This window comes from Notothenia rossii (assembly GCF_949606895.1).
Source record: "Notothenia rossii genome assembly, chromosome: 2".
Classification (NCBI taxonomy): domain Eukaryota; kingdom Metazoa; phylum Chordata; class Actinopteri; order Perciformes; family Nototheniidae; genus Notothenia; species Notothenia rossii.
In genome coordinates, this window is record NC_136904.1 from 9061694 (window position 1) to 9076256 (window position 14563).

At 40.6% G+C, this 14563-nt stretch overlaps 2 long non-coding RNA genes across 3 annotated transcripts in view; one reads left to right on the top strand and one right to left on the bottom strand.

Annotated features, from left to right (window-relative positions):
- LOC307030741 overlaps positions 1-8873 on the bottom strand; it is a 193997-nt gene extending 185124 nt beyond the window's left edge. For both annotated transcript variants that reach the window (XR_013805769.1, XR_013805770.1), the window contains exon 1: positions 8493-8873. This is a non-coding gene — a long non-coding RNA (uncharacterized lncRNA). The remainder of the gene's footprint in view (positions 1-8492) is intronic.
- Positions 8874-10566: 1693 nt separating this feature from the next.
- LOC307030592 lies at positions 10567-13625 on the top strand. Its single transcript, XR_013805710.1, has 3 exons — positions 10567-10714; positions 12862-12934; positions 13257-13625. It is a non-coding gene; the product is annotated as an uncharacterized lncRNA (long non-coding RNA).
- Positions 13626-14563: the final 938 nt, after the last annotated feature.

The following is a 14563-nucleotide window of genomic DNA, read 5'->3' on the forward strand; positions in this document are numbered from 1 at the left end:
GTTCCCATTTACTACCCTCTCCTCCTGAAATTGCTTATTTTTGCAGTTGAGACACAGAGAAAGTGTTATTCAGCTCAGGCTTGTTAAACAATTAAGGGTAGCTGTTATCAGATTGCCTACGGCGGATTCTTACATACCAACAACATACAAAAAAAAAACACATCCATGTACATGGCAGCACACTCACACGCATCCGTGTATGCACGCACTCGTCCGCAGTATCAGCGTTGCTCTGTATAGATCTATTGACAGGGCCATGCCATATCAATGACACCTTCAATCTTTACATGCCCTTCTCCCTGAAAGCCTCTGTTGTGACACAATCATTACAAATTGATTGCAAAATAGCTAACAATCATGATTAAATCATTAAATTCTTGTCTACGCTTCAGAGAATGGGGAGAAAATTAACTTCCCACCAACCTCATTTTTTCCCGAACACGAAATAATGATTTTCTGCCAGTCTAATTACAAAGCCAACATCTGATCAAGCCCGCATCCAGAGGGGATTATCACATGCACCAGTATTAGACCTCATTACCAGCCTGAGTGCAGAATTATTACATCTTGTAATTGGATGGTGAGATTTATATACAGATCAGGCCGGTTTCTGTAAGATTGTAATTACAGGCTTCGTTGGTTAGCTACTTATCACTCAGCAGTGGAGTGCAGGAAGTCGGCGCGTGCAGGAGCATTTCATTAATCCCTCACCCTGTCGGCGGGGGGGAAAACGCTGTACCTTCCATGTCTGTTTTAGGGACAACATCATCATTCGCACATCAAACAATTTATCACCCCCTCCTTTGCCCCAAACGCGGTCAAAGAAGCCCTCTGTTTCCTCAGCTGCTGTTCAATGAACAATTATGAGAAATGTGTCTGAATGAACTCTCCGTTTTTATTGTTGACTGAGCCCCATTTTCTAATTACCAAAAGATAAGTATTATGCCCTCAACAGAGGCACGTTGAAGCACCTTGCTCGAGAGGTAGCTAGCTAGGGTTAACAGGCTAAAGGCTCATTACACTGCAGCTGTGGGGGAGTGTGTATCTCTGTGTGCATATAGGCATTTGTGAATCCATCTATTTGGCTTCACCCATTTATACAGTCCAGAGAACACACACTTTTTTCTTCTCTCTCTGTGGGCAGAATTTACACGCGCCTTTAGCGTGTGTAAATTATTGAACACATCTACTCTCCTTTTTATCCAAAAGAGGCGGTTAATTAATGGCCCAGGACACTTGTTAAACACCTCACTTTCCCTGGCACAAATCTGCCAAGTGTGATTAGACAGGACTAGCGTGCTCCAGTTCATCAGCGAAGCAAAAAATATATATAGAGAGGCTTCTGCTGCCATCATCATCACTCATCATCACAACTGCTCTACTTACAAACACGTCGCTCGTGATAAACCACAGGAAATCTGCTCTGACCATTTCAACTTCTGACACCTTTTACATATGGTAATAAATTGAAAGCGAGACCGAGGAAATCTTGAGGCAAATGAAATGAAAAATGACAGACGGAGGAAAAAACGAGAAACGTTTGTTGTAACGTGAAGCTGACGGAACAAAACTCATTTGCTGTCCGCCATCCAGCGACTCAGCAAGAAACGCCTCGATCCACGTGTCAGGGTGACACCGTCGAGGAAGAAAAGAAAGCATCAGCACCTCTTCACAGTTAACACCCGTACAACTTACTTTCTCTCTGCATATCACTGAGCCCTCCCTGTAACAATCAATACAGGCCTACATTTTATGAGACAAGGAGTTAACTTGTTCAATTATGCCACAGACAGCTCTATTCTTTTGTAACAAGTAATCTGGGTAGTGAAATCAATACTGACAGGCTCACGGCACGCTAGCTAATTTCATATTACCTCCAGCCAATGGCAGAGCAGCTCGTAATGGAGCTGTAGTTCCACTTCATTATAAGGAAGGAGGGGGGGGATCAATACTAGCACAGACGCACACACGTTAACACACACACATTTACACACACAAGCAAAAAGGTCTGATTCTCCACACATGGACTAACACAAACACATACGGGCAAGGAGGGCAACTCTGCTACTTCAGAGCCCCAAGGGGCTACACAGAGCTGTCTGATACAGGGCAGATGGAGTGGGGGGTGGATGGGGGTCTAGGGTCAAAACCCCCCTAAAATAAATTACACTTCCTATCGGCAAACACGCGCACACACAGACAACCGCTCACAATTGCACACCTTTCCTTTTCAAACTGTCGAGCAATCATCAGGGAAATATCCCCGTTTTTATTCACTGATATTCTTTAAGCACACACACACACACAAATACAATTAACACTTGACTTCATCACAACAAGGTCATAATCTGATTCAAAGGTTGAATACTGAGAGGCAAAAGGGAAATGAAGAAGAGAGGGGAGAGAAATAAGGGAGGATAACCTTCAGATGGTGAATCAAGTCGTTGACCTCTGCAGCTAATTACAAATTAAACTCCATATCTTCTTTTGTAAAAAATATATCTCCATTCTTTTTTCCCATTATTGTTATCACTCTGTAGGATTAGCTGGGGACTAAGGGGATGATGTTGTCTAAGCCGATGTCAACTGTACAATTACTCGACTCATCCATCCCTTTCCAAGAAAAATAAGACACTGTAGATTAAGATAAGCTTTCTTGAGAAAGGAATGGGGATGTAAAGCCTTTGACAATTACCAAGTACACATGGCACAGGGTGACAATTGCTCTTGGTAAACAAACTAAATACTCATTAGACCTAACTCTGACAATCCTTTTTTCATAACTTCCTATTATGCAATTTGGATTTATTGCACTCATTAATAATCTTTACTAGGTTAGACTACAAACACTGACAGGGGCATTATTTAGCTTAAGTAAAGTGCACTCGCAGAACGGAGAGCTACGTGAGAACACATCTCCAATGCGTTGAGACAGGAACCCAATTAAATGTATTTTAATCTAAATATCCCTCAATATGCTTTATTGTTCTCCTTTCATTTCCTTGCTACTATTCCATATGGAGATTCAGTTATCAGGCAGACAGGCTTTATGAGGCTGACAGAGTTGTGCAACATTAAGTCTCATCAGTCCTCCTCAGCCATTAAGTGGCTAGCCATGTCTCAGCAGCAGGGGGCACAGAACTGTAACAAACGCCTGGCCTGTGGTGGGAATGCACTTAGGACTAAGCTATTCACAGGAGATAGCCAACATTTATTAACAATTAGGTGTGCACAGCATCCATTACATGCTGAGATGAGTTCAGCATTAAAAAGCTTTAATTTCAAAATCATTATTTTCCTTATTAAGACCAAAGGGGAATCTGTTGCCGTTCACTATATCATTGTGGATTAGAGATCACACACACACACACACACACACACACACACACACACACACACACACACACACACACACACACACACACACACACACACACACACACACACACACCTCTTCTCTGTGGCAATATTCCCTCCTTGGTACCCGTGTATGTGCAAATAGTTTTTGATCGCTTCTAAGGTTAAGCGCAAGACACCGACGGAAAACAGAATGAACCACCTCATCCAAGTCTATGTGCTTGAGAGTGCTTAAATGGAAAGGAATGGAGACAGGCAGAGGAGGAGTTGAGAGATGGAAGATTCAGACTCACTCTCGCCCATTTCCACCTCCCATTATCTGATTAGCCTCCCATTTCTTCCCCATCAGTGCAGTGACCTGGATTTCGGCAGGATGGTGATGGTCAGCCAGGGCGGGGTCTGGTGAGAGGGGCCAAACCATTTGGGGGTGGCGGAACCATAAATCAGCAGCGGGAGAGAAGATAGAGGGGGGATTTATAAAGATGTTGGGCTTGGCCAGCCCACTTGTGGACACTGTGATGAATTCACAAGCACATTGCCAAGGCAAACTACTTCATTATACCATGGCCCAGTGGTCATTAATCTCCCTGGGAGGCCAGCATCCTGGGGGATCGCCAGACCAGAGAATTTATTCAGGCCTGGAGGTACCCATTTCATTAGCCATTCAATCTGTTCAGCCCCCGCCCCCCCCCCCCCCCCCCCCCCCCTCTCTCTATCTCTACTTCATCACCATATTTATATTATCTAATAAATAGTAGCTACATTTCTCCCTGTGTTGTAACAAATTACTCGCCCCCACAACATTCCCCAAATTGTTGAATGCATTTGGTTACTGCCTTTTTTCTCCAGATGGGTTTAGATACAGCTGAGCTCTTTGGGTTATTTTACTAAACATGTGTATATGTATTAATGAATCATATCTGAAGACTGTAATGTGTGTATCTCATGGGTATTATTGTGAGTAAAGGCAAACATCTGTGTACGGATGGTCCAACACTACAATCTCCTAGCCCATATGACGAGGAGTTGAGGCACAGTGTAGACAGAGAAGTGATTCCCAGAGGTAAACCCTCAACTGGCTACTTCGGCCCTGTAATGGTGTCATTACTGGGGGCAAGTGCTGCTGGTCCAACATGTTATGGGAGGGCCAACATCCAATGATTACTTATTAATGCTGGGGCTCCTTATTCCACACACATATAGAAAACAAATATGCTATCCCTTCTGTCTATTACTGTGATCAAACAGATGCACCTGGACACAGAAACACGGTTACAGTGTGAACCAACACACACACACACACACACACGCTTCAAGGAGAATCAGGGTTGCCAGTGACATTGTGAATAGTAGAAGATATTTATCATCAGCCAGGGCTTGGTAAACAACTCATGTTCGTTGTAGTGGCATTATGTGAAACTGCCAATTGGTAACACCTTGTCAGACACAACAGCAAACACCTTTGCATTTTATTCTTGTCTGACACTGAGTGAGGAGAGATATATCTCTCACACAGCCCAGGAAACATTTACATTATCCCAGTGACTTCCTCCCATGTTGTGAGGTATATGTCGGTTAAGCACCCACTCTGTTATCATGTGATCGGCCTTGCATCTGGAAATGTAGGTAGGCTTCATCTTTCCATGTTCCCTTGCTCCTCTCCCTAAAGGATTTAACCATATATATATATATATGTGGAATAATTTCATCAACCAAGCCATTTCCCGGTGGACTCCTTCCACTTTAAACACTTAACGGGTTAAATAAATAATGATGGCTTGCACACTGTGTGTGTGTGTTAACGTTAACGGCACCAGCCACTAGCCCCGGGTCCCACAGCAGCAGGAGTCCTTAAAGCGAATAATTTGCTTCCGTTCAGGCCTCCACACTGTAGCCATTCGCCAAGCAGATTATGGGCCTTTAAGTAGCAGCCAGGCCTGAAATGTGACTCTAGGGCTCACGGGCTGTCAGGGAGGAGGCGAGACTCTTTAGAGAGAAACAGTGGGACAGGAACAGAGAGGGATTGGGACTGATGAGAAAAGCTTAATCTATAAATATATGAACAAGATGTGTGAAAGAGATGATTGGTGGCGTTTAACAAAAATAAACTCTGCAAATAAAGCAAGCTCCATATTAAAAAGGGGTCAATGAAAGAGGATGAGGAAGCTGACAAAAAAAGTAAACCAAAAACTCATTACAATGTAAATAATACAGAAAACTTCAAGAAACAAGAATGGTGATTTAGCTTATTCTGTTAGCTTGTGTTGCACTGTAAGGCAGCACAGAACTCTAAATTAAGAAGGCTTCCTTCTCTGATGCAGTGGCAAGGCAAAGAAAGGCTCTGTCACCTGTTGCTAGGTCAATTACAAAAAATAAAAACAATGATATAACAACTGACAGGTTTAACATCTGTCATGCATTGATTCCATGTGTCAAGCAGCTTTGACATTTCAATAAAGTTGTGATGAGCGTGCAATGCGTACCACAAGCAACCGTAATCAAAACATGTGATTAAGGGCTAACATGAATGACGCAGTAAAAGATGTTGCTTACCTGGATGATAAGTTGCAGGTTTGAGTTCCCCCAAAGCATGACACACTGTTGTAAGCATATGATAAGCTATGTGACAATGATTAACATGATGATTCAGCTTCTAAGACATATGACAAGCATGATCATTTCTGACGTGGGCCTTATCTAATCTGAACAAAGCATTGAATATTGCTTTGAACCGGTATGTCTCCATCTTGTGACTGTGAAAAGCCCTCTATAGGTATATAAACTGCATTCAATTCTACAGTACTTCATCAATCCCCTCACTTTGAAAAAAAATGTAATTGTGTATAAAAGATCTTCCCAATACTAAAAAAAAAATAAGACCAAAACAATTATATTTACAAGTAGGAGCAGTAACTGTGCATTGAGACACAACATTGTCTATACTGGATGCAGGGTTCCTGCAGGTTTCACCAACTCAAATGTAAGACTTTAAGACCTTTTTAAAACCACTTTGAATAGAATTTAAGACCTATTTCACAGCAAGAAAGTATGAAGGAAAATTGCTATGAAAGAAGAAATACGTCCCATAATTACTTTCAAATTAAATGTATTCATATTCAACATGAGAACGATGACTGAACATAACGGTAACCTACCAGTACACAGAACTGTGTTAGCGTGTTAGGCAAAAAGTGTGTGTGTTAGCGTGTGTGTGTGTGTGTGTGTGTGTGTGTGTGTGTGTGTGTGTGTGTGTGTGTGTGTGTGTGTGTGTGTGTGAAACACGTTCCCCTCCACTGGTTTCAACCAAGCACTAAATTTGTGTTTTCCAACCAAATACGGTTGAACTTACACTTCCCATTATTTATTTGTAAGTAGCTCCGAAGATACCCGAGTTCCTGTCTGACTGCCGCTAGCTGAAGCTTGGTTGGTTGATTAGTTACTAGCTGGGTGTTCTCCAATAAGGGGCCCGGGGGATGCAAAGTTAGTGATTACTGGTTCCATGTTGATTTATTTCAATACAAATTGTTGGGGGGAACTGAAAGGCTATTACCGTACTGGTTACTTTGCAGCCCGGACATTTTCCCCAAAACACATTTAGACGTGATCGCAACACAGAAGTACCTTTCAAAACCGATCGTTTTTAAGACCTTTCTAATGTTTTTGATCATATTCAAGACTTTTAAGGCCTTAAATTCTGATTATCAAATGTAAGACTTTTTAAGACCCCGCGAGAACCCTGTGGATGGATAAAATGCCTGTGTATGTGTGTCTTTGGTGTCATCAGTGTGTGTGATAATGTCTGTTCAGAGCGCTCGTCCTGGGTTTGAAGCTTACGATGATAACCCTATTAAGATATCCGGCTTTAATTCAAACAGCTTTCCTGATAAAAACAATCAATAGAATATTTCCCTAAACCTTTTCGTTTTGTTTTTCCTTTGTAAGCTCAGCACGTTCTGACTCAACTCTACATCTGCGATTTCACTCTTAGCAACGCAAGGCTCCAGTAAAACCCAGGAGAAAGCAAGTAGACATCATCAGTTGATCTATTGTGCCATCTCCTCACTGAAGAGGGGACAGAAACATCAAATCCCCCTGAAATGACATCTGAACATCAATACATGGTCCCCGCCCCTCCAATGTGACAGTAAAAGCCATATTGATTTCCACACAGATTGAGGATACTACTGGGAGCAATTTAAAACACACAAGCTGAAGTGTCCCGGCCAATCCTGAGTGATGTCTTCTAACGTGTATAATCACGACGACACTGTGCATTTTGGAGGAGCAGGAGTGAGGATCAAGGAAATTTAGGGGGATTGAATAAATAGATAGATAGATAGATAGATAGATAGATAGATAGATAGATAGATAGATAGATAGATAGATAGATAGATACACAGGGTCAGATAGATAGATAGATAGATAGATAGATAGATAGATAGATAGATAGATAGATACACAGGGTCAGATAGATACATAGTAGTACAAACTCCAAACATGTGCTAGTTGGGTCCACAGCCGCTGATGCAAAACTTTATTTCTCTTTATGATATATCTGCAAATTGAATTTGTTTCTTAACTTAAAGCATTTTTATTTTTTTATTATGAGCTAAATGGTTGAGGATTTTTTATACAAACAAATGTATTTATTTTTAAACAGCTCATTAGATGTAGTCACCTTAATTAGATGTGTGAGGTTGGTTGTCAACATTCAAAATAGTTAGCATAAGTGTACTGATGTGCAGGATAGCTTGCTAAGCTAAAACTAGCATACATGGCTAAAAACACCAGAATTAGTGTACTGAAGTGCATGCTAGCTTGCTTAATAAAACCTAGCATGTCTGGCTAAAAACACCTATTTTGCAGCATTAGTGTAGTAAAGTGCAGGTTAGTTTGGTTAATTAAAACTATCAAGACCACCTGTGCAGTGTGCACCATTGGTGTATGGAAAGGAAGGCTAGCTAGCTAAATTAAACCTAGCAAGCCAGGCTAAAAATGCACCGTTTGTGTAGCACGTAATTAGGAAATTAAATGTATTTAGCTATGTTGGTGAGCTAGTTAGCAAGCTGAATTAGTAATGTCACCGATGAAAGTACCCACTCAAAAGTTCATACGGTAAAGCAATTGCATCTCACCTGTAGCTTGTATGCGTTTATCAAGATACTAACGTCAGACATTCTCCATTTGTTCTGCGCCTCAGATCCGCTCCTCCAAAGGCAAGTGAAGCCACATGGGCAAAAATAACCAGTTAATTTTCTGTTGCGGTAATATTAGTATATTTGTTGTCTTATGTCATTATGTTGTATAAATATAATATGTGAACAAGATTTCATAAGATTGTGTTGTTTTTATCTTTTTTTAAATTAGTCCTAAAAACTATAAATTGACTAATAGCCTGTATCAGCGCAAACAGCTCACATATTCTACTCTACCATCCAGCATGTCTCTACTTCTGCCTTGGAGTTTACATTTTAATCATCATTCATGACCCTAATATACACACTACCATCACAGATGCCGCCAGGAACCTACTACAGATGTGCAAGCAAATGCATCCCAGATATAGACAAGTTTACGCGACAAACCACGGGTAGCGCCATAACCCTACACAAATGCACTTCATTTCCGCCGGAAGTCTTTTGCACAGCGTCTGTCGGTGTAAACCGGTGTAAACAGTCAGACGGGCACTGGTGTAAACACAGCGATTTCGATGCTAACAGTGATGCTAGCTTGGGAACACGATTCTACTTCTTTGACTGGAGATGGCGTTACTCTCCCCCACCCGAATTCAGTGCAAAACTGGGAGGATAACATGACGACGTGGCCCAGCATAACGTACAGCAAAATGTGCTCCTACTTCGTTCAATCCATGGCAATAGATGGAAAAGCAATGGACAGTCTGAAGGCATATCATAAGGCTGCGCACATTCTACTTTGCCCACATGCTCCCGAAAATTGTTGACGATTTTGTTGAGGGAAGGTTACAGTTCTGCAGTAAATATCTCAGCATTTTAAAACCAAAATAAACTGCCTTATTTAGGTCATGCCCACAGGAGCCAACAGTTGTCTGTTGTTTACATAATGCACAATTTACATGATCTCTTTATGCTGTGCAATATATCATATGTGCCTGTACTGTTTGAGTGAAAATAAAGTTTGATGTAATTTAATTTCATTATTGCACTGTTATTGCATTATTGCATTTCATATGTTCCTTAGAGTGCTACAATTTCTTTTAACACAGTTCATCATTCATATTAAGCTCATACTGTACATAAATAACACTGAATGAATTAATTGTTTAGAGGAAACTAAAGAAATGGCTTCAACAAGAAAGATCACATGTTTAATCCTAACAGGTATTACAAATTAAAATATAAAAGCAGCCCACACAATTACATCACTATGAAAATATTCATATATAATATTAAAAAATACAATGCATGCAGTATTTGTTGTGTTTATCTGTATTTAATGAACAACATGGCTGGGTGCTGGTTTGTGGTCGTAGCACTCTCTATCTAACCACTCGTTCAGGTGCTTTCTCGAGTGATTGCAACCAACTACCGCACACGTAGTTCCCGAACCACTTTTCTTCATGTTGTAATTGTTATATCCTCTTTGTCTCTGCGATATCAGTGCTTTGTCGGCACAACGGAGCTAGCTAGCAAAACAAACCCAGTCCGCCAAAACGGAAGTGCATTGCATCGAAGGGAGGAGTTCAGGATGTAGAGCGGAAACGGCTCAATAACTTGTGTACTATAGACTGATGCATCCCATAGACCAGTGGTCGCCAACCAGTCGATAGCAATCGACCAGGTGGATCGCGAGTGTGGTGCGGGTAGATCGCGGACCGTTAAAAAAAAAGTAACAAAATTTAAAAATTTAAAATAAAAATAATAATGTTTGAAAAATACGTTTTTAGATGTAAACCTATCATCCACCACCCCATTAGCAGGTGCCACTTGATTGACGTATATTTGAGACACTTCAATAATATAATACATTAACCGTGCTTTACGTGAACCTCATCATGACACAAGAGACGACGGCAGAACTGTAATTTCCCGTGTTCAGTGAACGCAACAGAGGCAACACACCAGACCAATCAGAGAGTTGCATGGAAATACACGTGTGCTTGTGTCATTCAAACTCGGCTCTGTGTGTGTGTGGCGATAGCGCATTGAGTGTGATAGAGAGGGAGTGAGGGAGAGAGGGAGTGAGGGAGAGAGAGGGACCGGTGCTAGCGGGGACCGTGATGTTAGCATCTGGTTAGCTAGCTGCACTAACGGACATAAGGAGCTGTTTCCACAACAAGCTGGAGGAGAGTCCTCTCCTGTCAGACTGAGGGGCTCAGGTGAGCTAAAGGACTCTTGAGTGTTTAGAACAGTTTTGTCACAAATTATTCAAAAGATTATTTCCGCGGCACACCTTCATATGATCATTATAGTTATACAAACAATAAGAAAATAAATGAAAAACAGCTATGAAATAGCCTACTATATGGCAGTAAAACAAGAATACAGTTTAATGTGATTTGTAAAATATCCATAAAGAAAAAGAAAATCTGTTTACAGTTCTGTTTCATATGGGTGCTGAGAGAGGTATCCATAGATCTCTTCATGTTGCTCTCAAAGTGCACCAGATTGATGATTTCAACTTCAATATTTAAAAAAAAATCATCCCGGTGGAGCATCCCCCCGGACTCCGCTTGAGGAGGTGAGGTCCGCCCCCCAATAGCACTTTACCCCTGCCTATATGCCTTGAGCTGATTATGGAGCCTTCATTGTAACAGTAATTCAGATGCAGTTAGCCTATATAAAAGGCCTCAAATTGGAAGCATTGTCTGGGCCGTCTTTTTCACTCAATTCTGCAATAGGTAGATGTAGATCTCGCCTTTCACCTAGGCCGAGGTCGGTGATCTTGGGCTTAAAAAGGTTGGTGACCACTGCCATAGACTGTATAAAGATGCATCCACATACACATTCATTCAGTCCATCCAGATCTTCTTGCACCAGTTAATTGTTATCTTAAGTATAAATTAATAATGTTGTGGTAATATTATTTGCATTTTATAGATTTTACTTGAGGAATATAAAGAAGAAAAAAAATAATAAACTGTTGTTAAAAATGACAAAACGCATATACTTCCGACCCATGGGACCTTATTGCGGAAAAATTATGTATTGAAGTCAATGGGGAGAGAAAGATTATCTATCGATCCCGTTTGAATTGTGCCAGGAATTACACATATGATGTTTGTCAATCTTAAAAAATAATTTCCATGTAAAAAAAGTCACAGTTTGTCGCAAAACTGTTGAATTATAAAACTATGAAAAATATGCAACTAGAAAGACTACAAATCCCAGAATCCCGGTCCCGCATGCTGGCTCTTACGGAACCGATTGCTAACTCCCCTTTTGTGTATGTACAGCTCTCAACATGCCCAGACTTGTAGTGATTTTCACCTCTTTTAATACTTTCCGCCTCATTCTGAAAGAAAGAAGTTAAATATGCCAACGTGACGGCCGTCTTGGTGTGTGGTGCGAGATGGGAGATGTAGTTAATTGAGCGGTTTCACACAAAAATAAGTGTTACTTCACAGTTTTAGGACATATTTTTATTTTTTTGACTTGCAAAATTACCTTTTTAATTGACAAACATCATATGTGTAATTTGTGGCACAATTCAAACGGGATCGAAAGATAATCTTTCCCTCCCCATTGACTTCAATACATACTTTTTCCGAAATAAGGTCCCATGGAGGTCCCCCGGAAAGGGAGGGACTTTGCCTCTCTATAGGAAGCCAAATGAGCATACCAATCTCTTTTGTTGTGTCCGATATTTGGTGTTTTGGTAATTGCGGTAAATAGGTACATATGTGTAGCCTATAGTTTGTTTGAACTTCATTATTATACATGAGAATATTCATAGCTTTAAACGGATTTGTACATACTATATTATACCTAAGAATAATGTATTTTCTTTAGAGATGTGCCGATCCGATCACGTGATCGGGGATCGGAACAGATCACGTGATTTTCAAAAGATCGGAATCGGGAGAAAAAAATCGGGGATCAGGATTTTTTTATTTTTTTATTTTTTTTATAAATACTTTTTTTTAATTTTGTATTCAATGTTACAAAACAAAAATGACCATGTTCAAGTCTTAAAGTCATCCTGAGGCCTTAGTTTTGGCGTCAAATTACACAACATCATGTATGTGTTGCTTCTTTGGGGCTTGTTTTCATAGACCTATTTCTCTCAAATCTGGCAACAGAGTGGGCAGGGCGCAGTGTCTAATTGTAGCAGTAAGCTAACGAGTACTGATAAGCTTTATTTTGTTTTGATCCAATGCTGCACAACTGAACTGATCCAATGCTGCTGTGAAAGAAAGAAGATATATCCATGTTGGATAGAATATCCAATTTAAATAAAAAAATAACCTAAAGGGACAACTTGAATGCTTTTTTTCTTTTTTTTCTCTTAATGCATTGCATAAAGATCGGATCGGGAAAACCGGTATCGGCAAATTGTCAAAATCAAATGATCGGAATCGGATCAGGAGCAAAAAAAGGTGATCGGGACATCCCTAATTTTCTTATTTCATTATGTTGTATGTATATAATGTGCATGTGTAGGCTACATGATATACTATATATATAAAAACTATAAATTGCATCAATAATCAGTGCAAACTGCTCACAGATTCTACAAGGCAGCATGTCTCTCCTTCTGCCTTTGAGTTTATTGCTAGCTACATTTTAACCATCATTCATGACCCTAATATACACACCACCAAGGCACCAACACAGATGCACACAGGAACCTACAGATGTGCAAGAAAATGCATCCACATACACATTCATTCAGTTCATCCAGATCTTCTTTTCCCCCAGCTGTGCTGCAGCGCTGAGGCCATGTATCCTGATGGCACTGATGATGCTTCATGCAGCCCTCGGGCCTCTGAAGGTTAGCTCCCTGACCTCAGTGCTCTCCTGGCTGAGAGCTGCTCTGATAGATAGGCCTGTTCACAGAGAGAGGAGTGCAACACATATGATCCAGCTTCTGTTTTGCATTTCATAATGGATGGGGCTCAAAATGTATGTATTAATACACACAACTCTTGTTTGTTTTAGCAGCATGCTGGTCATGTGAACCTCATCAATGTTTAAATTGCCTCTTAAGATTGTTCCTTAAATCTTGTAACACTTGTACTTTACTTTATATACAGTCTATATTACTTATAATCCAAGGTCATATTTCCATTACTTTAATTTTGTAGGGCACACATTTCTCATTTACTTTTCAGCCCCATGGTTGTACACACTATGCATTCAATATGTTTACTTTTGGAATATTTACAATTATAAGTCCAAATGTATTTTTTTCTGTTGTCCAATTGTACAATAAAAACAAGCGCCCATTATTCTACTGCATGTGAATTTTATTACATAATAGAAATTCAAATGTATAAGGGAAATAAGTGCATAAGTATATCATGTGCTTTTGTGTTGTGTTTGCATTGCCCTCGATCAAAAGTGTTTATTTCTGTTGAGGGCTCATTCCCAGTACACACTGCCTGCTAGGCATCTTTATACAATAACCCACCTGGGGAAACCAACTAGGTGAATCAGTAGAGAAAAGAGGGGAGGGGTGGCAGAGAAAAAACATTGAGCGATAAGAAAGAGGTTCACAAAGATAGAGAGAGAAATGATGCATGATGCAGGGTTAAGAGACAGATGAAAGACTGTGACCGAAACTTCACAACATCACATTTACTGTTGGAGAACAATCAATGCTTAGGTGAGACCTGAACATACGTGCACTTGAACTTGGCTAAATGCTGCAATTGAACATGTGATAGGTGCTGCGAAAAACAAACCATTAGAGCCGGTTCAGGTAAACAAAATAGGACTCCGGCAAGAACAAGCAACATTGAAGTGTTAGGGGGGGGGTGGGCGGGCGTCTTTTGAAGTGGCTCGGAGTATTCCCATGGCACTTCTGAGATATTTATTTGAATAATGTGCAGATTCACACCCGAGTGAGCAGAGATCTGTACGGTGGGTGGGAAGATGACAGGGTTTAATTTCCAACTCTGCTGAGAGGGGTAGTGAGAGAGGGAGGGAGAGAGGGAAAAGAGAGAGACAAGGGAATTAAAGAGAGGGCGAGAGAGAGAGACAGCTAGATATGAGATGAGGAAGGA